The 25,983-nt window shown below is 33.8% G+C and overlaps 1 protein-coding gene across 6 annotated transcripts in view; it reads right to left on the bottom strand.

The window, feature by feature from the left end:
- Positions 1-25,983, bottom strand: part of heph (polypyrimidine tract-binding protein 1 heph) — a 919,983-nt gene that overhangs the window by 859,442 nt on the left and 34,558 nt on the right. For 5 of the 6 annotated variants that reach the window (XM_089634321.1, XM_089634359.1, XM_089634348.1 and 2 more), the window contains exon 1: positions 4,943-5,205. The exons of the other annotated variant lie outside the window; for it this stretch is intronic. The gene's annotated coding sequence lies outside the window, so the exon portion shown is untranslated. Of the gene's footprint in view, positions 1-4,942; positions 5,206-25,983 lie in introns of those variants that run through there. 6 annotated transcript variants of the gene reach the window in all.

Raw genomic sequence — 25,983 nt, 5'->3', positions numbered from 1 at the left:
TTGCACAGTTTATGGTTTAGTTCAATAGTGTTTGGTTTTGAAATGATAATTTGCTTAGTTCTTACCGAGATGTCGTTTATCCAGTTCCTACCTTTCCTTAACCATCACCGTGGTGGAAAAAAATATTTGAAATTTCTAACAATGGCTTAAAAATAATGCAAATTCGAGTGCATTTGTTTTGAAAGAGGATCGGGACTACCTTGGTAGCAAACTGAATGCGACTATCTTGAAAGTTCATCATTTTAAGTACTTAGCTACTACTTAAGTTTTGTTGTGGCTATAATTACATAGAGGTATCGCGGTGGATCTCACTATATTGTGATTGTAGTGGTCTTCCTGTTTTACTTCTTTCCATAACTTCTTTATTCCTACACATACTATTGCCCAATTCCAACAAACACCCTTTTATTTCGCGTCGTTTAAATTATTTACAGTTTACTTTCATGTTCATCTGAAGTTGTAATTCGTAAGCCGTTTCGGATGCAACGCTAGTTAAAGATAATATTTAACCTCACCAGAGGGGTTCAAAGGACGGAGAGGATGTGAACAGACTTTCAAACAATCCTTACTACATCCATAATCACACATACTATTGCTTTGGTCAGAATCCTAGAAAGAACTGATTTTATTAAAATTGACGGTTCCTTCCTTCCATTTATAGAAAGCCCCTGACTTTTTCAAAAACATGATTTATAGTAATGATAACATTTGGGTAAAATGGATGGATACAATCATATAGCCATCTTTACGTTAGAGGCTGCCGTCGTAAACTATTTACTTGTACTACAGCCGTACCATTCTTGGTTCTTTAGCCAAGAGTTATCTTCGGTTAGTTCTTTGTTTCTACTTAGGTACATTTTCCTGCAGTTTTACTTCGATGACCAGTTGCGCGACTTAAGCAATTTATCATAGTTCATTTTATGGCTTAAGTATTTGATTTTCCTGAGCTATACTCATAGTGTATTTCCGTTCTTTCTTCACATATTGCGGTAAAGGTTATTTGGTGAGTCATTCTGTCCATAGGATATTTAGCATTTAACAGTTTACGCATTTTTCAAAAGCATCCCACTGTTTCGTTCATATTTTCATGCGATTGAATAAAACACGTAGAACATAACACCCACTGCATAATTCGCATTCTGAAGTCAATCAATAAGTCTATTTTGTTGATAAGGTAAGTACTGGCTTTTGTAAGCTTGGTGTATGTTTAATTGAAGAATCTGTACAAAGTTAAAGAGACATATTCATAGAAAAATAACAAATGAACCATAGCTGGCATTGGCTAGAAGAGCACGCTTGTTTTGTTCCCAATCTGAACTTGGCCTGATAAAGTTCAATTTACTTTAGATTGGTAAAATGGCGTAAGATTTGGTATACAGAACAGACAACCTCACTCGAAGCCATAAAAGTGAACATTTCTGAAAGGTCAGATCACCTCAATATAACATTTAAATCAGAAGAATAAACCGCCTGAGTTATTCGGCATATATTACGAAGTTAATTGTCCAGACAACAACGGGACGCGCGGTGGCCATTAAATTAATTGACACTCACTTAAAACAACAACTGTCAAAACCAGCATGCTGGTCTAGTGACTTAGTGAAGCTCCATTGCTTTTCTGATTTATCAAAAAGTATGTATACCAAAATACGTATACATACTTTTTAAATTTAATGTTTTTAAAACGTTATTTTTTTAAATTATATCATGTCGCTGGCTATTATAGTATCCAAATAACTAATTTAACCAATTAAAAACAAAAAAAATACAAGTTTTTCGACAGAACGTGTATACACGTCAGTTGCGTAAAAAGTTCAATTTGAAAGTACGTCTATACACGTACTATTTTTAATATTCAAAACGTCTAAGGCTATGATTCACCAAACGGTGAATTTGCTGTGTGAACACATGCTAAGCATGAAAAGATGTCACTGAAACCACCTCTCGCAAGTCTGTATTGCCACTATCGTAAAACAAGGCAGTACAACAAGAACGACACAGGGTAGGGTGCGGACAGATAATGTATATTATCTCCCCTTTTGTAGGCGCAGTACGTACGTAGGTGTTTTTTATTTGCATGCAAGTTCTACGTATATTAACAAAGTGTCATGCAAACAGTAAAAATGTTTGCAAAGTGACACTACGTCTATAAATGTCTTTTCAATTACTATGGGATATGTTCAGTCGTTGCAAAGTTTAACTTCTACATGGTGGATAAAATCAGTGGCGGCTCGTGACTTTTGGGTGCTTAAAATTACTTTATTGATGTTATTGTATACGGCCAAACTGAAATTTCCTGAAAATCTTCATACAAAAATCTAATTTTCGAAAAAAAATTAGAAATCCTTTTCGACAAAATAGCACCAATAATGTCGAATTTTTCAAACTTAAATAATACTTATTTGATATAATACAACATAATACGAGTAAAGTATGGTTGAGAGAAAATGTGGTAGTCAAAATCAATGTATATCAGGTGCAAATGACAGATAAGCAACAACAAATAAACAGATAATGGAGGGGTAAGGAAGGGGAAACTCTAGGTTAAAGGAGTTATTGCGATCGCTACGTTAAAAATGTAGCTCAAATGCACAATATCGGTCTCACCAACTTATGATATCCATAAATTAAACTTTGGTTCGTATTAAATTGAAAATATGGCGTTCTTGTAGTGTTTTGCATGTCAATATCCTAACCTTATTTCAAAGTGTATATATGCAATATTGGTTTTCATGCTCATAAAGAGAACAATAGAATTATATTTATGTTCTGAGCAATAAAAACCATTATAACACTTACAATATACAAAAAATATTTTTCACCAAAAATGTAGTTTTTACCTGTTGTGATAAATATTTTTCATATCAATATCAAACAAAGCGAAGAGTCTTGACAATTTCAAAACATTTGCAACTACATAATGAAATCCCCCAGCAAAAACGATGGAAACAATATTATTCGATAAATAGCTTTATCTTATAGCTATATGCTACCGGTAAATTGTCGTGTTTACCTCCCCCTCCCTCTTCTATCTTTGTTTCTTCTTGTTCTCTTGCACCTAACTTTATTACTTAATAATAAACATTAAGGTATAATGTTTGTTCTAATTGAGGAAAATAACCGTGCATTCTTTAAGCCTTTATGGCAACATGTGCGGTAGTATCAAAAACTAGTTGGTTCAACCAGTAATGTCGCTCAGCTGATTTCAAAGGCTTTCCCGAAAACCATTTGTTAAAAATTAAAATTTTCTGTAAAATTGTTTTTTATGTGAGTACCGTATAAAAGTCGCAACTGCTCCCATCAGTCTGGAGCCAGTGAGACTACGGCATCCCGTGAAGATAGTCAACACGTATATGTATAGCAATTTCAAGCAACGCCACATTTCGATTCCAAATTGCAATTATTTTACAATGTCAGTGTTTACTTCAACTAAATTGATACTGAAAGCATCTACCACTCTGTGAATAACACAAAATAAAAAACAAAAATTACCCCGTTGCTAAATGTCTTCAAAAATAAATAATTGTTATTGCTTTATCGCATTTTCTAAACATTTTTCTAAAATATTAATGTAAGTCAAATAGCAGCGTGTTCTGGGGTTCTTCTTCAATGTGAGATCTGGATATTAAGAGGAAGCTAAAAGCCAAAAATTTGTATATTCTTGGTATAACTTATATTGTAGGTAATAGGCATTAAAATCGCTTGACAAACGGAGTCTAGAAACGATCGATTTCTGAAAAACTGGTTTTTATTTATTTTGTAAATAATTTTATAAGAAAGCAAAAAACTTAATCAAGTGAAATTGTCACAGATAATCTTAGCTATAATACTGTATGTTTTAAAAGTAGTTTCCTTTATGCGTTCATACATTTCTATTGAAAAAATATATTTTTTAGTAGTTTGCATTTATATTTTTTATTGAGTAATTTATTTTTTTATTTGTATTCTACTCAAGCGAAACGATAGAAAAACCTTCAATATATCTAAAGCATATTTTTTGGTATTCATAATGTACACCAATTTGTTATAAAGATTAATCAAAATAGTGATTTGGCATTATGCTTCGCCTTAAGTGTTCACATGGTTATTTATTACATCCAAACAATAATTACTGTAGCCATTACTATGTTGCCCCGATGGCTACACATAATTAATTAATTGGATACTATGAGAACCGTGCATTGAACAAAAAATATCTTGAAAATACTTATAAAGTTATTTTGTAGCTTGATAACGTCTCTTGAGGTGACATTTCACTAAAATTGGTCTATGAAAATTAACCAAGCAATAATATTACTTTTTGTTATTATAATACGTGTATCTTATTTGCTAAACATAATTGAAGGAACGGAACTAGTAACAAACTATATTACGTTTATTTCAAGAGTGGTGAAACGAAGCTTGACGAAGCTAAATTGAGTTGATTGGAGTCAATTGAGTCGCAAAGATCTCGTCACCAGATGAGGCCCGTCCCTCATACTTCCTAAACTACATTATTCCCTTATTGAGGAAGTATTAGATTGGCAGACATGCGCAGTGGACAAAACACGTGTTCATGAAACATAAACATTAATAAATTCTTTTTTACTTCGCAGCGGTAGGTATATTAATGCAACTATGAATTTAAGGCCAAATGAGAAGTGGACTCACATGCTTTGTCCAGTGCTGTCATTAATTTGGTTCAGTTGCGCTCACTGGCGCATTATGCGAGGGGCGTGTCAATGCTCCGAGCTGTCAACTAACCCTGTTCTGACAGAAGGTTTTATGCCGTAAAAGTCATAACAACAAATGTTTTATGTGAAGTTTTGTTTTTTCGTTTTGCAGCACGACTTGATCAAAATTTCTTAGTTTTAGTGAGGATTGTGGTTGGTTAGAGGTTTTTTATACATACTTTAGAATGATTCTTTGTTTATTAGATAAAAAATAATCATTTTTTTATTACCTTTTGTAAATATTGTAATCCAGACTGAGGCAGTCTTTTTGCTGTAAATCCTTAATACTGTTTGAACTTCGAACTTCACTAGCAAACCAAAACACTTGAAACGAACCGGTCCACTTAACGGAGAGTTTGTTCCAAAACAAACGGAAACTAAAAGTGATCGCGCGGGAAACGGAGGAAAACACCGCACAAGGAGAGAGACAGTAAGTTCGTGAGAGCGAGACACAGCGCGACAGAACACAAGAGGTGCAACAGTTTGGACCACGCCGCTCTGGAACAGCTGAATAACTAAAATAATTCAAAACTCGATGTGCGTTCCTAGTGAAATAAAGCCGCGAACGGACGGACTGAGCCCAGCCGCTCAAACTGAGGAGATAAGACCCCCGAGTAAAAGGTTGTCAATCGAATGAATTAATGTTTTTTTGCCCGGAGGAAAAAAACTTGCCGCCTTACTTCGTGCGCGCCAATACTGAAATGTTTACTGTGTGTGTCCGGACAGGAATCAACGCTGGTGTGAGTTTGATTGTATGGACGGAATGATGAGAGTGTGTTGTGTCAGAGAATATTGTGTTATGTGTCAGCGGCAGCCAGAAAATATGGGTTGGCGTATGTGCCTTCGGAGGAAACTGGGAGGTGTGAATGTGTGCAGACGTGGGAATAGCGAACACTTGTGTCACTGTCACTAGTGGTAGTGATCACTGAGCTTTAGTGCACGCTGAACACCAATCACGAGCTCTAGCACGAGTGCTGAGCACGAGTTTTAGCACGAGCAATGAGATTGGATTCTGACCGCAGTGCATTGAGTGCAAGCTCAAGCACGAGCATTGAGCGGTAAGCATAGAGCGCTTAGCACGAACACGAGAAACTTTAACACACTTAGACGGCCTCCGTGGTCGAGGGGTAAGGCTTTTGACAAGCAAGTCGAGGTTTCAAATCCCAAGTATACCATATATTATAATAATATATAGTATATTTGCGGCCCGTTCCAGGGTGGAAGATACTCTTAGTATCGCCCAGGTATAAGAAAACCATCAGAATTGAAATGTTGCTTGAAATGGCTTAGGCCGTGTTTGGTGACCAGATCCGAATAGCCAGGTACTTCCCCACAAACGTCTTCCTATCTGCATCCCCTCCACACTACCTTCAGCCTCACATCATACCCCAATTGGGTATGCCATAGTCCCACTGGTTCCAGACGGTTGGGAGCAGTTGGGACTCTTGTGCGGTATCACTTAATTTAAAAAAAATAGAAGAGCTCAAGTCGAATTTACGCCATTTGTCGGCGCATATTATCAATATTATTACATAGACGTTGAAGACTTTTCATTGGATGAAAATACATCATGAGGTTTATTAGGGGGGGAGGGTAGTGTGATCGCCGGCATATTGAGCTGTCGAAGATTACGTTATATGCCAGCTTCATACCTCCCGTGGCGACTGCAGGAATGACGACACCTCGTCAATTTATACCTGCGATATAAAATAAACGAGATTGGCCTTTTAAGTACCAAATAAAAACAGCTATTAATAAAATCGAATCATCACATCGATAAAACCAACACATTCATGCTTTCAGTCATTCACAAGTTTGTGTTTTCCATTTCATTTCCAGAATCTCCATTCCAATGCAGAAGAAAGATCAACATGACAGCTGAATTGTTATGAATAAAGTTTCTTTCGCTTTGATAAATTTAAAGGCTTCGAAGTGAGTGAACGTAATAAGTGTTATATAATGTACGTTATTGTGATGTCAAAGTATTGAAATACGTATCAACTCATCGTTAACAACCAAAATAAATTCGTCAAATTTAAAAGGAAGCAGATACAAGCGAATTCGATGGACAAATTATTTGCTATTGAAACATTGTTGTTTTTACATTTGGATGGTTCTTGTTCATATGTCATTTTAGTGACTGTCTGCTTATTGACACGAAAGCTGTAATCGGCTGTGGAACAACGTCGTATTTTTGCTCTTATTCCGGGTAGACGTAATACAAATTGGTGTCACATATGGTAACCGGATAAATCATCACAATGATAATTCATCACATCTTTAAAAAGTTATATAAAGTCATGGAAAGTGATGAAACAAAAACTTTATTAACTGGGTTTTATAGGTTAGGTTAGGTTAAAAAACTTTTTTTTCATCGTTTCTAATGACTTTATATCACTTTTTAAAAGTGTGTTGAATTGTCAGTGTGTTGAGTTATCATGGAACCGTCACATATATTATGTACCTACTTACTAAGTACTTCGTTAAAAAAAGTTGGATTAGCCGGAAACATTTTCTGAAAATGATTCAGTACCTATAATAAAATAATTTCTGTTTAAAGCTGTTATAATGATATTCTTTTAAATAATTTTCTTACTTTAATCTGAAATAATTAACAGAGAGTTCCACCGGAAGCTGTGAGAAGGCTGTGGGCGGCTAGAGGCGCCGTTGGACTCTTCCGCCCCCGGCCCCGCCCCCGCCCCCGCCCCGTTAAAACTATTATACTTTCGACGGAGCAAACAATAACGGTCCATATTTTAATATTATCATCTAGCAGTACGTTTGGGCTCGTTACGTTTTAACACCATTGATATTAAATTTTATTTCGTAAACAAAATATGAGCTTTATGCAAGAAACAACATATTTTGAATAATACACGGAGAAAATGAGTATTGCTAATTTATTAAGAATCTCTTCAAATTATCTATAATCCGGTAAAAAACGGGATTACAGGACGTGTAATTTTGGAATATATCGTTTATATCAGAACACGTGTTCATGCACCTACATTTGCCTTGACAATACATAATCACGAAATGTGAAAATATTAGGATTTTGATGAGCACGTTTTCAGACGTCGTGATAAAACATTCGTATTTTACTTTGTAGGAAACCTATCAATTCATTCGTTAAGGGTCTGCAATCCCGTTTTAAACCGGATTACGAATAAAAGATTTTTAATAAATTAGCAATACCCATTTTTCTCCTTGTACCACCTACCTAAGGTAAGAAAATCTTTAACTACATGTTATATTGTAATATGTTTTTACAAACGTCTGATAAAATGGTTATTCCTATGAATAGTAAATCGAAAAATTAATAAAACAACTAAACATAAGAAACAGAAGTTTATGAATTGCTTTCGGCTGAGCAATATCCCCTTTGGGGCCGTTCAAGTATTACGTAAGCAGATTTATTACAATTATTTACCCCCTCTTCCCCCTTGTCACCAAAAGTAAGCAAAGCTCTTACCCCCCCCCCCCTCCAAAGTTTACGTAAAAATTGGTACCTACATGCATTTTTCTGTTAATGTATTCTGTTTTTTAAGCAAGTACCTAAACGTATTAATTATTTGTGGGAATCCCCGAATATGTATTCGGTTTCAAACATAGACAATATGTAAAAAAAATAACTACTGCTGAGCAGTGCTGACGTAATCACTATCTCAACCCCCCACCCCCCATGTCATCAAAAATAAGCAAAGCAAAGACCCCCCTGCCCCCCTATAGTGCTTACATAATACTTGAACGGCTCCTTTGGGCTAATCGCAATACTATAATAGGTAGGCATAGAATAGTGTTATTCTTTATTCTGTGTAGGTATGTATGTACAAGTATATGGTGAAAAAAGTTTATTTCTGGCCTTTGGTTGATAGAGAATAGGTCCTTTGATAAAAACCCCAATTCAAAAGTGCTCGCACAAAGAAGCTTCGAATCCTTGAATTAAAAAGAAAAAGAAAACTTCTTGTTTGAGTCACGTCTCAAAGTTAATCAATGCTAAGTAAAGCTGTGCTATTATTGCAACGTAAATAATTTAGGCTGGCTCAGATCGCCATGGCTGAGTGGATCAATATGCCATTAATCAGTTGGTGTCAGTCGTGGATTAAGTTTATTCAAGTCTCGCCTGTGAGATTTTTCTCCGTGTTTTCTTTGTGCATTTAGAGATTTTCTTCTCATAACAATGATGCGTGGTTTATTTTCTCAGATGCGATGGTGCTTTAATGACTTTTCGATAAAATCAAAATTTTAGGAATGCATTAAGATTCTAAAATAGCTAGATTTATAAATAATTTGCTTTTAAATCTACCATCAGATTAAAAAAAACCATTACTTCGAAAACTTCTGTAAAGCATCAACGTACATAGTACATACTGAACAGAAGAAACCTTCTCGTAGGTTTTAATGTCTTTTGCTTCTCGTAAATTTTCTTATTACATAATTTATGTTCTCCGCATATTTGATAGTTTTGATTTATAGATATTTACATGAATAACATGGATTTATAAAGTTATTTTTATTAAAACTTCTGTGGGACGAATTATTTCAAGAAAGAAGGGCGCCCTTTAAAAGATTATCTAAATTAATACGTGTTTAGAATTTATATGTGAAATATTTCGAAAATTGATAAACTAACTAACCATTACGCCGTTTCCTCGCAGGGCCGGAGTGTCAAAATCTGTCTTGGCACACACTCCTTGCCTCATTCACATACCTACATACATCGTCTCATACATACTCTTCTATTATTCTGACTATTGATATAGCCCGACTCCAGTATCTGTTTCGCTTGATCGTGCCATATCTTTCTCGGGCGTTCCCAACTTTTTCTACCATACACAGGAATGGATAGTACGTACATTCTCAAATATATATAGATGAATCATAAACCTCTATACTATTTAAATCAACGTAATGCGTTAACGATAGAAGGCATAAGTACCTTCATATTGTTTGTATAATTAACGAGACATTCATGCTACATTTGTCCAATACGATGCTAGAAAGCACCATACATGAAAGAAGATTCACACACATGCAATTCAATAAGTCAACATTAATATGCTATCGAGAGCATCATTAGGGACTAAATGGCGGATGTCCTTTGAGCCAAATATCTTTCAGATGGGTTTACCCCGTTTGTCAGTCTGTCTTTCTGTCTGACTGACTAACTGAACCACGTGTCGTGCCTCTAGTCGTGGGCTAAGAATGACCCGGATGTTGCTGGTCATTACACTTTTAAAGTCGCTTCGCATTTGGGGAGGTCAAATATCTATTTTTGTACTTTCTCATTAGTTATTAAAAGGGCTTTAGAATTTACCAAATACATACGAGTATGAATACTGCACAGCAAGTGTAAAACCGTAGCAAGTGAAAATAATGATTCTATTTTAACTATCCCGCAGCCAAGTGGGGGAGTAGGTAGTACCCAAAATTACTATCCTCCTTATATTAGCTTAAATACTTGACTTATCATTTTAGTATTTTACGTATTTCTGCGCAAATACACAAATTACCATTAAAAACTGGCTGAATAATTGGGATTTCTATAGTTTGAAAGCCCATAAGACAGAAAATTGCATGGGGTCGTCGGAAGACCCCCTTAGTTACAGACGTTTTGTTTGGCATTTTGGCCTGTACAGAGTTAATGTTAAACAATAGTATGTGGTATGTGTGTAGATAGTTTCAATAATCTGTACTAAAATTTTGAATAGCTTAATTAAATCCTCCGGCTAATTTGTTCAGTTTTGTGAACAAACCGCTTTCCCCGTAGATTCAATCTGTTCGCTTTTCAGAACAGCTCATATGGTCTCATAGAAGTGATTATGTCTCCCTTACCGTCATAGAAATATGAACTAATTATTTCAAAGAAAAAACACTAAGGACGGGTTGTTTCGGAGAATTTGAACAATTCTTCAAATTTCAAAGTTAATTTTCAGGTTCTGTGAAAGATTTTTTCAAGTTCTGTTTTTATTTCAGTTCTGTCAAGCAACTACCCTTTGCTGATATAATAACAGAACTTGAATGGGTCTTTCACAGAACCCGGAAATCAACATTGAAATCTGATGAATTGTTAAAATCCTCCAAAACAACCCGTCCTAAGCTTTATATTCAAATATAGAATTTAACCACAGAATAATTAAAACAATATATTAATATATACATCTCTATAAAACCAAAAGTTTCGACCGCAATTTGAGAAAAATTTATTTATGACACTTTGTGAATTTTTAATTAATTATTTTTTTTATTTTAAATAAGCATTAATGTTCATTAAATATTTGTCTAGTAAAATATGTTTTTTTGTTAAATTTTTTTATGTTTCATTTTAAATTTTTTATATATCATAAAATATATTTTTGTTTTTAATAATAAAATTTGAAGGCATATTTCATCACCTTTGAAAACTAGTTTTTAGTTTTCGGATACGTTTGGAAATGTCCCATTTATTTGAATTTTATTGAGAAGCGGATATACACAAAAATTCTCCGACACTCTGACAGCATCTTTAAGAAATATAACGGTCAATATCCAGTGGTCTGAAGGGTTAAAAACAATTTGAAATTGAAATTTTGATTGATATTTTTTTTAACTCATTTTGTTACAATTTATACTAATTAATATTGTTACTATCTGCAATTTTAAAACAGGTTAATTTATTTTTCTCTTTTCTTATATTATGTACATTTAAATGGAAAATTATATGTACCATGTACGTTCTTTTTTTTTAAATTTTGGTGATTTATTTATTTGTTTTAAATATAAAAACCGTCTGTTGTCATTGAATTATGCAAAATCATGTAAAATATGTATCATGTAAAAGCCCAACAGGGCGTTTAAATTAATAAATAAATATTTGATAGTATTCAAAGGCAAATCAATAAATAAATTACCCTTTGAACAAACTGTGTTTTAACACACAGCGTTTGAAATGTTGAATTCTTATTTTTAAAGAACTTTACAATTCACTCTGGCGTAAGTCGTAACATGATACCAGTTTCCTTTCAAATTTGCTCACAAAAAAGAAACATTTTTTTAGATATAATGTTACGTTAATCTTAATCTATGTATTATACACATTATGTACAGCTAGGTACATACTTATGCAAATTCTGCACTCTCCGTGCTATCAAGCGGAATTTGATGCATATTCATATATTCGTATTAGGGATGTAACGAATATTTGTACTTGCATTTGCATTCGGATTAAAAGTTGATGACGGGCATGGAATAAACTCGAAATGAGTATTCGCAAATTACTAAAGCCCTGTAAAACTACAGAAATTTAAAAAAGAACCTTGAATAAAAAATAATTGTAAATGGAAAGTTATAAATAACAACATCATCTGACACTCGACATGAAAATATTATTAAAAAAATACAGTGTGTGGCAAGCAAACGCACGACGGAAGTGAAACTTTTAGTATTCTTCTCTCTCTCTTTTCATTTCATTCTCTCTTTTTTTCTGTCTATTGACATATTCATAAGTAGCATGTGATAAAAAAAATTAAAAGTTATAAAAATATGGGATTCGAACTCGGGTCCTGCATAACGAGTGTCGAACGCTCTGCCCCTAGACCGCGAGGAGAGGTATCTCGCGCGACGAGAACCGCATTTACAACGTGTACTCCTCAATTGACTTGTCCCGCGGAAATTTTCGTTTTCAAACACGGCAAATGAATAATATCACATAACGTCTCGTTAACGCTTTGTATAGGGTCGAATCGAAGATATATCGGCGGTGTGAAGTCATATCTGTCGTTTTTCAAAATATTTCCGTATATTTGTCCGTTTTGGAAAAGATATATCGTGTTTTAACAATCTCATACCCGTATGGAGTCTGAATTTGAAAAACATTTCTAAATTTTGAAAAACTCACTTACGGATGTGTTTTTTACTAAAAAAACTTGTCACGCACGTCTGCGAGGGTAATTAGTCGCGTTATCAGCCTTGATTAGTAATTTTAATGATTGAAAATAAAAATAATTAATTAAAATACCGAACGACTCTACCGGCTCGATTTGTAAGCTATATTTCGACCAAAATATCTAAAAGTCGCAGCACGAGAGCATTTTATCACTTTTCCTCGTATTAAAAAAATCACAAAAAGAAAAAAAAAATAGTTAAAGCGGGGATCGAACCTCGGTTTTTCACGACAACAGTCGGGCGCTCTGCCTCTAGACCGCGAAGCTCAGTTTGGAGAGTGACCTAAACTAGGTATATAATATTAGCTAGGCTCCTATAGCGAAATGATCACGGTTTTTCGTGACGGTCACGAGTCGGTTTTACTCCGGTCCTCGAAATTGCATGACGCGCGTAAAGAAGTTTCACTTCAAAAATTCTAACTGCATTGAAAAAATGTGATTTCGGATGCCAAAAAATCGAAACAGAAAAAATTCGAATACGAATATTCGTTGCAACCCTAGGATCCTAGGATGTGTAATACCTTTTAATTGCATAATATGGTTTATGTGTTTATTCATGTTAACCTGCGTTTCCAAATAATTCACACTTGGTAACGATGTAGTGCGACATTCTAGGATTTAGAACATTATTTATTTGTAAGGCCACGCAACTACTTGTGCAAAGTTCTGTCATGCTCGAGTAAAATCAATAGTGTGGTTTGAGTCCCTGTGAACTGACTGTACATAGGCTTCAACCACATTACTCTACCGAATTCTTATCTGCTGTGAGTACTTTAAAGATGGTTTTCGGATATCTCGCGCCGCTTCCGACCACACGAGGAAAGTCGAGAATGCAAAAGGAGAAGTCCACAGATGGTACAGTTGGCAATCTGGAACAAGTCAACTAGAAAAGTGTGGAAGTGCGAGCGACTGGGAGGAAAAAGTTGTTCCTAATCAGTCCACGTCTCTAAGTGGGGGTGGGGGTGGGGGTGGTCGACAGCTGGCGAGGGTTTAAGAGTGCAAATGGGAGCAAATCCAAGGGTCAAGAGGATATGACCGCTAAGTTGGCAACTACATGGAAGATATTAGCACTTAATATCTTCTGTGTTACAAATTTAATTTAATAAATGTTTGCACTTCTTATTTATCTTCAGGATGCGGATAGTAAATAGTAACGGTAACCTTTGTAGGTAACTCATTAAAAAACTGCTTCCAAACTTTTACGTTAATTGCATAGTTCAGGAGTATTTGCTGTTTTGGATGTCCCCAGACTTTCTGATTCCCCATTTACACTGTGGGAAAAAGCATATTTTATAAAATACAAATTCGCCAATTCATTAAGTGTATGTACATACTTATAGAGAAGAAAAATATCATCCTTATGTTTCGGGTTACCAGCATGCGGGGGACCCTTCTACATGCGAAAAAACAAACCCGCAGTTTACAGAATATTTTAACGAAGTGGGAAGAATATTGATATTCAATAGTGAAAGAAACAACAAAATGTTAATATTTTTAGTATTAACACTTCAGGCATTTTGACCGTTATATCAGTCAGTCGCAGAATTTGTGTGTAAATCCGTTTCTAAATAAAATCCAAATAAATTGCATTTTTACGAATGTATCCAAAAATTAAAAACTGTTTGTGAAAGCTGATAAAATACGTAATTAAAATTGCATTATCAGCAATAAACATATAATTTTTAAAGTTTTAAAATTATAATATCAAACATAAAAAAGTTTAAAAATTGCTTACGTTTCACCGTCTGAAAACTGAACTAAAATTACTGACAAAAAACATATTTTATTAGACAAATGTATTATAAACATTTCTTTTACCTTACTTTTTTGTCATTTCATATAAAAATAAATTATAATTTTTTTTCTCAAATTTCGGCAGGAACCTTTAGTTTCATAGAGGTAAATAATATGTGGTTAGCTTCTATATTTTAATTCAAATATTATATAATATAATTTTTTGTTTAGTTCATATTTGTAACTACGACGGAAAGCGTGACAAAGATTTGTATAAGACCATATGAGCTGTTCTGAAAAATGAACAAATTGACTCTGCGGATAATACAAGTTTTAAAAAAAAGAATAAATTATCCTGAGGAGTTAAAGAAATAATTTTTTAAAGAGTTCTCACTTACTAGAAAATTCAACATACAGAATAAAAACGAACTATCGACTCGATTATCTAATTTAGCATGAAATCATCGTGGATTGGAAAAGATTACGATTGGTTGGTCATGTGGAAAAAAGTCATGACCTAGTGGGTGCCCCAGCGGTATTCCTCCAAGAATGTCAGACCGAAGAGAAGGTGGAAACATTTGTGGAAGAAACTAAATATCACCCTGTAACGTAGCATCGCGATGATGATGAAAATGATAAGGCTAAAATGTTATTTTTCTTTCCCCAAAATTATTTAAAAAATATAATAAATCGGGGTAGCGTGATATTTTTAATATAATACCGTGAGATTGATTCGACACCCGATAGTGTGATTTTGTAGATTTGGCACAAAAAGCTAATAGACCGGAAATATACCGGAAGGCGAGGAACGTGACATCCGGAAGTTAATTTTAAAATTCCACCTCTGTTTAGCCAATCAACGGAAGGTTCGTATGCTTGCTTCATGTTTTGCCTCCCGTGTTTTATAATTTAACAAACATGGCAGAATAAATAGGCAGTGACTTAGCGACCACCTGAGCTGCTTAGGGAGCATACCGAGGGCTCAGAATTACGGAAGGGTGCATGCCAGTGGATATTTTCAATAGACAAAAACGTACCCATATTTTGTGAAACATTCCGCCCGCGGCGTTTACTCATTTTGCTTGTTTATGTAACATTTTGCTTAACAAGGGTGCATCAATTATTAAGAAAATATATTTTAAACTCACTTGTAAGAAAAATTTTCGCCTGCGCTGATAACTTTCTCCCTCTCTATCTCTCTCTCGTTTTAATTATATATTACATTGCAGATATATCTTTACATATTTTAAAACATTATTTGAAAATGTGTGCCTCACTGGGCGCTTTACCCGTGCTGAGACCCCCATTTAACAATATTCAATAACAATATAACATGAAATAAAATAAAATAAAACTGAGATGAAATTAAACAATTTTATTTTATAGATTTTTGTTTGTGTTGTACCTAATGTTTATTACCTCATTATTTTGTATCGAGTTAAATATTGTAGAATGCTTTTATTGAGAGCTTTCCTCGTACACAACTTAAATTTGGATTTGAGGCCAAAATTCTTCATCAAACTGAATGATATTTTTTTAATCAATATGTGTAGAAAATATCTATTACGGATATGTGCTACTTTATTTATTCGTGTTTTAAATTAGAAAATATACGCTTTAAAGAAATCAATTTCACACGATTTTAGAGGCATTTTTTGTGAGTTAATGATTATTAGTAAAAAAATAATCTTTCCCAACTTACTATATAAATATAATAGTTAAAATAAAACATCATAAAGTAGGAGTTTTTTGTGGCGGATGTTAAAATGTACATACAACAATTTTTTGTTCTAAAGAAAATCGGTTGTTTGAAAATTTAATTAAAGCCTGTCAAATTAGTTTTTTTTTTTTAATTTTCATATTTCATTATATTTACTGTAAAAAAGCAAGAATATATTTTTAGTAATTACCTTTAAATCACAAATAATTGCTCTAAAATCGGTATAAATCAATTTCTTTAAATTTCCATATTTTATAATTTGAAACACAAATAAATATAGTAGCACATACCGAACTAGATTTTGTCACATCCTTTAATTAAAAAATCTTTTTTTTCAGTTTGGTTGGGCATTTTGGCCTCAAATACATATATAAGTTTTATATAAAAAAGACTGCGAAACTTTAAGCGCAGTAGACACCGATAAATACCCTCAGGCAGAATCATATGTACATACATAAGTACTTTCTAGTAAATATTGCTATTTACACTGACAAATAGTGTACATGTATATATGTGGTATAATGTCTAGCCACCTTGCTAACTTAGCTTAGTGAGATGTGAAATTGAAAAAAAAGTAATTTACATGTTTTTTCTTCGAGTTCTATGTAGGTTTGCGATGGTGTAAAGTTTATAACCTTGCCCGGGGTCTGAGAGATCGTCAGCACGCTACTGTAAATCGGTACATACGTTAAAAAAATACACTGGCACCCATACAGGCTGATAATATTTTTCAACGAAGGTTCAATGATGGTTGCGTGGGTGTATTGTGTATTGACAACCGGCAGGGGTGGAAATTACTAACAGGTGTTAGGTTGCGTTGTCCGCTAAGGGTAAATAAATTCACCTTTTTTTTCGGGGCACTACCCTGCTTTATTGAGGCAAAAAAACTCTTTTTAATAATTAATATGGGAGAAAAATGCACAAATATTGCATTCCAGAACTTTTAAAATGTGTTTTTTTTATAATTTCTCCAGACAAGAGTCATCTTTGGAGATGCTGTGCAAAGGTTCCAGGAACGAAACCAATTCTTAAATAGCCCAATGTTGAAGAAGGCAGGAATCACAACATCAAGTCTTAAAAATGACACGTTCTCATAGTGCTTTCTTAAAACCTCTTCTTGAAAGTTGTACATACATATATATATAGTCGCGTAAAGTAGTCCTTAAAAGGACTTTTTAATTTCTGACGTTTCGGACAGATCTCACTGTCCATCTTCAGAGGCCTTATGTCCTGAATTTCGTCTCAAACTGAACGCTTTCGCGTGTCTGTTCGGTGCAGAAGTCAAGATACAAGTGGGTGCTTATCAATTCTTATGTCTATATTCTACATCTTACACTCGTGAAAACCTTAACCATAACATATTTATACTAGCAGTTAAAAACCCGCTCCGCGGGTTTTTGCTGCTAGGCCCTGCGGGCGGCACTTGGTTGGGCTGCGCCCAGTTTAAGTGATATTAACAACAGTTACATTTAATAGATAGATATTAGGTCATTCACAGAGAGAGGGTGAGTATATATATATATATATTTTTTTTTTTTACAGTATTACCGCACAAGAGTCCCAACTGCTCCCGTCTGGAGCCAGTGAGACTATGGCATCCCCAATTGGGGTATGTTGTGAGGCTGAGGGTATTGGGGAGGGGAGGGAGATGGGGAAGAGGAAGGTGGGGAAGTACCTGGCTATTCAGATCTGGTCACCAAACACGGCTAAAGCCATTTCAAGCAACGTTTCAATTCTGAATGGTGGTCTTACACCAGGGCGATACTGAGAGTATCTTCCACTCTGGAACGTGCCGCAAATATACTATATATTATTTTAAATTAATTAATTGTGAAATAACACAAATTAATCAAATAAAATTTATTTGCGCACGCCGGGTTCGAACCCGCGACCTTCGGATCTGTAGTCAAAAGCGTATACCACTAGACCACGCCGGCCGTCATATATATATTGTTAAAACACGGAACAGGAAGGAGTTAATGAATAATAACATGCTCAATTTAGGCATAATAAGAATGACAGTTGTTTGAATAAATGAAATTTTACGTATTTGTGATGGATTATTTCAAATGAAACACTATTATTGACTACATGTCTACAACTGATATAAACTGTTATGGTACCTAATATAATTTGCTCATAGGAGACTTGCAGTGCTTAAATATGTGTTACAACCGTCAATGTCTATAAGTTGAATCAATATCGTATAGTTTGTCACAACAATTAAAGATAGTTACAACAAAGTTGACTGAAATAATACATTATTACATATTGATTAATTGTACCCGTGTTTATGGATAAAAGGAGGGTAATTGTGCAATGTGATTAGCAGTCGGTTTAATTAAAAGGTGTGAATTTTACTCCAACTGGTGGTAATTCTTTTCCTAAAACTATTACTGTATCTAATAAAGTTTAAAGTTAGATTATATATACACCTTCATCAGGAGAGTAAAAATCTATATATAAAGGTAGATTATTACAATATAGCGCCCCTGAGGTGATATCTCACAAAAGCGGCGCCATGCAAATTGTCCAATTAATAAATAAATATAATGTTTACATTTTATTATGTACGTATGCATTGATATACAATGGAAATAGATAAAATAATGTTATCCGATTAAACTTTATTTTATTAAAAAACAAATAACTTTTTTAACTTCACTTTATTATATACAACCAATACATGTTTCATGAACGAAGTATACACCGAAGTCAAAAATTAAATATAGATTACAATTGGAAAAAAGAAGTGGAAGGAGGGGGGAGGGGTAAGAGTAGGCTGGGTTTATAAGAATTAGGAATTACAATATGAAAGACCAGTTAAGTGGGAAAATATTTAAAAGAGAGTTTATTAAAAAAAAATCTTGTTAATTACATCTACTTTTATAAACATGTTCTCTTATTTCTAAAATTTCGAAATTATTTATTTGTGATGCTTTATATCCTGTGTGAAGTATTTTAAGACCTGAAATTTTTTTTTGCATATAACCATAAAACAATATATTCATAAGACAAATAACATTTAATAACGGTTATTCTAATAAATTGATAGTTGAAATACTAAATAAAATAATTAAACATATTATCTTCAAACGGTATTTTTACCCTAGTTCTTAAGATATAAATAAACAATGGCGTAGAATTCTGTTTGTGGATAACGACACTTCTAAAATTATATATATAAACATTCCTGGTACTATTCAACCGGCGTTTTACACTAATAACAGAATGAATAAATATATTCTTAATAATATAGATTGCGAAAATCAAACAAAAAAATCAGGAGTTTATAAACTCAATTGGGCTGGATTGTAATTTATTTTACAAAGGTAGAACCAATAGAAACTTTGAAGTCAGAACTAAAAAACATCTCAGGGTTCTAAATGGAAATAGTGAATATGAGTTTGCAAATCATCTTTTGAATCACACTTTCGATAAAAATTCAGGTCTTAAAATACTTCACTCAGGATTAAAGCATCGCAAATAAATAATTTAGAAATTTTAGAAATTAGAAAACATGTCAATATAAAATCAGATGTAATTAATAAGCAAAAAAAAAATTATAAATAATAATGAAAAATGCCATTGCAAAGTAGAACTAAACTTCCAGAAGAAATCTTATTATTAAACGCTTGATGTTCAAGTAATTTTGCATATTTAAATATACGCGCCAGTCATTTGATTCGTTTCTTCACCGCCAGAGGGGCGCTCTGTCGGCCACCTAGCCGCGATGTGTATCGGGTATCGGCCAAATTGAATTAACGCGTGCTTTTTTCGTCAAACGTCAAACGTAATCACGTAATTGTGGATAATTTTCACTGTAATGTAATTAATCCAATGGATTATGAACTTTCTAAGACATATTTTCTTCGATATTATCCAAAAATTGTATGAGCAGAAACGATATTTTTTAAGAAATATCGTATTACATGTGGCGATTCTATTTCAGTATGAAATCGTGTCTTAATCTTTAAAATCTTATTTAAACACAATTTGAATTTGACCAATCACAGGGCCTACACCGTCCAGACGCTGGAGTAATAATATTATCAGATAGTTAGATATATTTAGATATAGTTAGATCTTTGAGAACCAGTGGTAGATCTACAGTACTTGCAGAATTAACGCTTTGGTGGAACGAGGAACATTCTTCTTCCAATTCTTGCACAGGTGCCTCAATATTTAACAAATTTCAAAAGCTTATATATTTTTCTCTTTTTGTCTTTACCGTTATTTTATTATCTTTGTTTCGTAATTAGGAAATTTTAATACTTTACTTATTTTCTCCATTAAAAATGAATAATGTTTATTTAATTTAAGCCTTAAATTTAAGAACAAGAAAAAGCTATTATTTGCCAGTTTAGAGGTTTTTCAGTCAACCGTAAAATTAATATGATTTCTTAACAAAGGTAATCAAAAACCGAAAAACAAAAACAAAATTTTTATATTCAATTATTGTGATTAATAATATAATTTATGCTTGAACAAGAATGAAAGTAATTTGGCTCAGGTGGATTGGATTACCCAGCGTTTAAAGTAACCTGATACAACTAGTGTGGTTTTATCTAGACAGATGGAGTCTGGTGGGAGTGGGAGGGAGACGGTAGGCAGGGCCGCTATCTCCTATCAGTGTTTTATGTCAGGAGATAATGACTCACATACCATTAACTTGAGGGGAGCCGACTTCATAAAACATGACTTGCGAACAACCCGGGGATAGAAATAATTCTACAGTAGGTCTCCGACTATCTGGCCTCTGATTATCTGGATTACGCACTGCTCACATGTTCACTTTCTCACAGACAAATACTTTGTAACGAGTCGAATTTTGTAACAGACATTTGAAAGACAGTTGTAACATGCTAGCGGACGTCTGGAATTTGGTGGAAAGCACAACATCAAAGATATGTTGAGAAGTAAAAGTATTTTACGAGGTTGCAAACAAATAATGATTTGAGAGAAAATAGATTTTTTTACACTTAACACGATGTGTCGTGTTTAAAAAAGCATATCAATGTGATATGCTTTGAAATCTTGATACATGTTTACAGTTTTCAGTTTATGTAATAAATACTAAGGATGGGTTGTTTCGCAGAATTTGAACGTTCATTTTTGGGTTCTGTGAAAGTCCTATTTAAGATCTGTTAGTATATCATTATAGGCTAGTTGATTGACAGAACTTTAAAAAAATCTTACACAGAACTTGAAAATTAACTTTGAAATTTGAATATTTGTTCAAATTCTCCGGGCCTTCAAAGTCGCAGCCATCGAAGGAAATTTCAGCATTCGAAATCATTAACACAAAAGTCTTTACGTTTCGCTTATATTCCATATCACCCTTACACATAGACAATAGACACACTGAAGAGAAAAGCCAATAGAAGTGTGTTGTAAGGTGTCTTGGCGAAAGAAGAATGGTCACTTTTTTCTTACTTTGGGTGAAATAGGAGATGTATTTTCAAATTATTCTTCTTCGTTCGTATGGTGGGGCGATCAGAGGGTAAGATCCAGGTCAGTGAGCCAGTCTGGGGCCTCAGTGTACGACTGAGGAATGAATGCAACGGACACTCTGTGACCACACGTTCAGTGGTCTGCACTCACCGCATTCACACATCGCCGACTCTTTAAGACCCCACCTGTGCATCGTGTAGGCACAACGGTTGTGGGAAGACCATATATATTATTAAAAAAACCCTAATGCCTTTGCACGATGATGTCGTTTCGCACCCTGCAAGCCGCTTGAAGTCCCGAAAACCATTCTGGATGGAAAGAGAAAGGCTCCTGCCATTGAAAATAGGTGGAAACTTGAGTGGCAATCAGCTGACGTAAGATGTACCCATCTCGCGCACGATTCCACTGAGAGACAGCGTGGATTCTCACTGCCTCGTAAACTTTTTTCAACTATCGAACATCTTTTTAAGCAGGTAATCAAATTCATTGGCCCGGCAAAATTATCGACGACATTATTTTTCTTTCAAATCGGCACTGAGCACATTTTTAGAGATTATCTATTCAGTGGATAGAAGTGAAAAACCAGTGCATTATATTTCTGTTTTTTTGTTAGAAACTATATTATATTATTATGTACATAATAAATCAAGCAGGATGTTTATTATGTACGCGGGTAGATACCTAGATATGTAATGGTCTATAGGGGTTCGCAATTCCACGTGAATACATCAGAGTAGGTAGGCTGTATGATAAAGAGGCTCTTTGGCTATTCCACATTAATAGGTCCCACAGGAAAACTTCGATCCCAACGTTTCGGAACGATTCGACTGTAAGAATTTAGGTGTTGTTATTTAGTACGCGGGGTGTGGTTTTATTCAAAGTAATTTTCTAACAGCTGCATATCTAAACACCTATCTTTCTTTCGAAGAATGTCTCACTATACTAAAAACTAACAACAGTATTTGCTAAAAAAAGCAAAGGCTGTAATTTTTGTGCACGAGCGAAACAATCATTATGATTGACCTTGTGTATGTATGACGTCTGATAAGGAAGAAGGGATAATAATTTTTTTCAAAATTTCACTAATAGCAGAAAAGCAGAAAATCAGCCCAACGAAGCAATACATACGCTCGAACAATGGGCCTTAAAACATGTGCGCATGTTTTTGAAATATGCTCAATGCAATCATTTCAGCTCGCATTGTATATGTATATAATTCCAGCATCAGCTAAGAAGCCTTCGATTTCCCTTCAAGTGTCAAAAATATTATTATTTTTTGATGATAAACTAATGTTTATAAGACAAGGTTTTTTATGACAAAAAATTAATATATGCAATAATTAGGAATAAGCCGACGTAGCTCAGTGGTCTAGAGCAACTGACCGGACATCAGAAGGTGCGGGTACAATTCCCGTCGGCTGCATTTATTTATAATCGGGAGATATTTTCAATCTGTATGGATATTTCAGGCGACTAATTATTGCTTATAATAATTTGTCAAAAATATTGTTATTCAGCTAACGTTCTTATTTTTTTATATTTTAGGAGAGAATAAAGGAAATAGTATTGGGAGGAATAGTTCAGCCTCTGTAGACTGTTTTCAAGGTAGATCCAACGATTATACAAAAAGAGTGTTAATGGATGATGATTATGAGTTTAGTGTCTTACGAAACGAATAAGGAAAAAGTATTTTTTATTATCAAGTGGCTCTCTCAAAATGTCAGATTATAAATTAAAGAGTTGGTTCGCCGTCACTTAAATTTTGTATATAATATGTGGGATATTTCCTTCAACCTTTTCACAGCCTATTTGTAACGTTATAAAGCGTTGATAAAATGCCAGTCCATTCCGCAACCGTAACAAAATACAAATGGACCAATAAAAACGGCGTAACGTCGTTACGACCGTTATGATAAGAGGACAGTATCGCACTTGATTGGTTCGTATGACGCGGAACGGGTAGTGAGGGGCAGAAGTGACACTTCCGAAACATTTTTATAATTTTGATACTAAGTAATAACAACCACAAACTGTGTTGTCTGTTGTAACGATTCGAAAAACGATATCAATGTTATATTTTTTTTAATATTACAGACTATCGCTTCCGAGCACTGAAGATATTAATATATTGTGTGCATGTCTGTGTATCAGAAGTAAGGCTAAACTGGTAAAATTGATCGAAAAATTTCGATTACCGAAAATGTTTCATGTACAGGTAAAAATTGAATGGCCTCTTCTGCCTACGAACAATAACAATGGATTTTTGAACATTTTTTTTAATTCGATTTTTAACACTTATTAGTAGATTTAATTTTTCATAGAAAAAAATCCATAATTTCGAAATCGAAATCTCATTTTGCACATCACTACGAAGAACGGATGATGTGAATAGCGAGCGTATGTTATTTAAAGAATGGATGCCATCACTTTCGATTAAATGTCTTAGGAGTGTAAAAGAGCTTGATATTATCAAGATTGGCTAAAACAGTTTTAAAAATTTGCGCTTTTGTCGCCCTCGTTGCATTTCGTAGACAATTCCACCAAAAGATTAATTTGAAATCGATTTTATCGTAATATATCGCATCGTTAAATTCGAAGTTACAACGAACATTCCGAAACACAAATTAAAAATGGCTTATTGAATCTTGTCCGTTTTCGTAGAACGTTGAATTTCGATTTTCACCAAAAAAGTAGGGAAATTTCCCTTGACATTCCTTATATTGTTGAAAAATAAATTAAAGATATTATAACAGTTTTAGAACAGACGGATATCCACAATTCAAATATTTGATTTCAAAGGTGAATAGTCAGATCTTAATGTAGTCATACGTTATAACACTACAATTTACGTTTATTTTTAATTTATAATATGCAACTGCAAAAAAAACAAAAATTCTCTAAATGTGCTTCTTCGCCTTACAAAAATAATATTAGAGGCGTATTAATTTATTTAACGTGTAAATTTATATTCCCTGAAAAAAAAGCGTAAGAATAATTGATTTTTCCATAAATATAGGGATTTTTTCTGGCGTTTTCAACAATATGTTATATCGTAAAGCAGGGGTTCCCAACCTTTTAGTACTCTAGAGCACATTCTAAAATATCGGTAGGGTGGCGGGCACCACCATTTTTAATCGACAAACTCCTTCCATAACTTCTCATTTTCCCATAATTTATTTTCTTATATTCATAACTTATTAATAAATAAAAAACAAATATGTTTCAAAATAATAAAACTACAATTCAAATTGGGTACACAACAGAGAAATGTATTTACAAAAGGTAAGCAAAGTAAACAAAAAAACACAAATACAAAGTAAACATTTTATAAAAAAATATTATATAAATATTTCAATGTGATCTTTGGCATTGCATATCATTGGCCAGTGCCTCATAATTAGGAAAGTATGACGATAATTCTGTTAGCAAACAATCATAAAGATGCAATATTAAAAAAAACATATCTGTCCAACAGATGGCGATGTTTAAAAAAATCACGTTTTTTCCTGTCACAGGTGACATCTATATAATATAGGTATATAAAAACACATGCGTATTCGAAAGTGTTATAAATATATATTTTTTATTTCCGAATAATTTAATAACTTCAAATTTCAATATTTAATTATTGAAGACAATATTAGCGATTTCTAAAAGAAAATCTGAATCAGAAAAATCAGAAAAGGATTTGGTCACATCTAGGACACGAACCCAGGACCCTTGTCTTTCCGGGACACAAGGATAAAGATAGTTGCCAATAAAAAGGTGCGGTGAAAAAATGAAGACAATGTTGGTAGTTCTTATTCGAAGTATGATAAAGTTAAAAGTGACCGAGGGGGATAGGGTCCCATTAGCTCAGTGGTAGAGCGGTGTCCCGGAAAGACAAGGGTCCTGGGTTCGTGTCCTAGATGTGACCGTATCCTTTTCTGTTTCAGATTTTCGTTTGGAAATCGTTAATATTGTCTTCAATAATGTTATAAATATGCTTAAAAAACCATGTCTTTAGGTACTTAAATTGTCTATGATATATAATAAACACTCTTCCATTTTGTCAGCCTAGCCAAGGACGTTGTTTCATTTCCGAACCCTAAATAATGTCATATTATTTAGGGCAACATTGTATCAAAATTTATTTAGGGCAACATTGTATCAAAATTTATTTAGGGCAACATTGTATCAAAATTTATTTAGGGCAACATTGTATCAAAATTTATTTAGGGCAACATTGTATCAAAATTTATTTAGGGCAACATTGTATCAAAATTTCAAAGCAATCGGTGAAAAACTTTCGGAGATTTAAGATTTTAATTTATACAGATTGTGTGATGGTGTGTTGATGGCATCCTTGGTCAGGGAGTAAGGAGCACGATTCCAGAAGTTGCGGGTTCAAATCCCGTTTAATTCAAAATTCAGTTTTCCAAACCAAAGCGCGTTTCATGTG

The sequence above is a fragment of the Hesperophylax consimilis genome, chromosome 1, assembly GCF_061612785.1.
Source record: "Hesperophylax consimilis isolate HC1 chromosome 1, BYU_Hcon_1.0, whole genome shotgun sequence".
NCBI lineage: Eukaryota > Metazoa > Arthropoda > Insecta > Trichoptera > Limnephilidae > Hesperophylax > Hesperophylax consimilis.
Note: the sequence above shows the minus strand (reverse complement) of the source record. Positions and strands in the feature narration are given on the sequence as shown.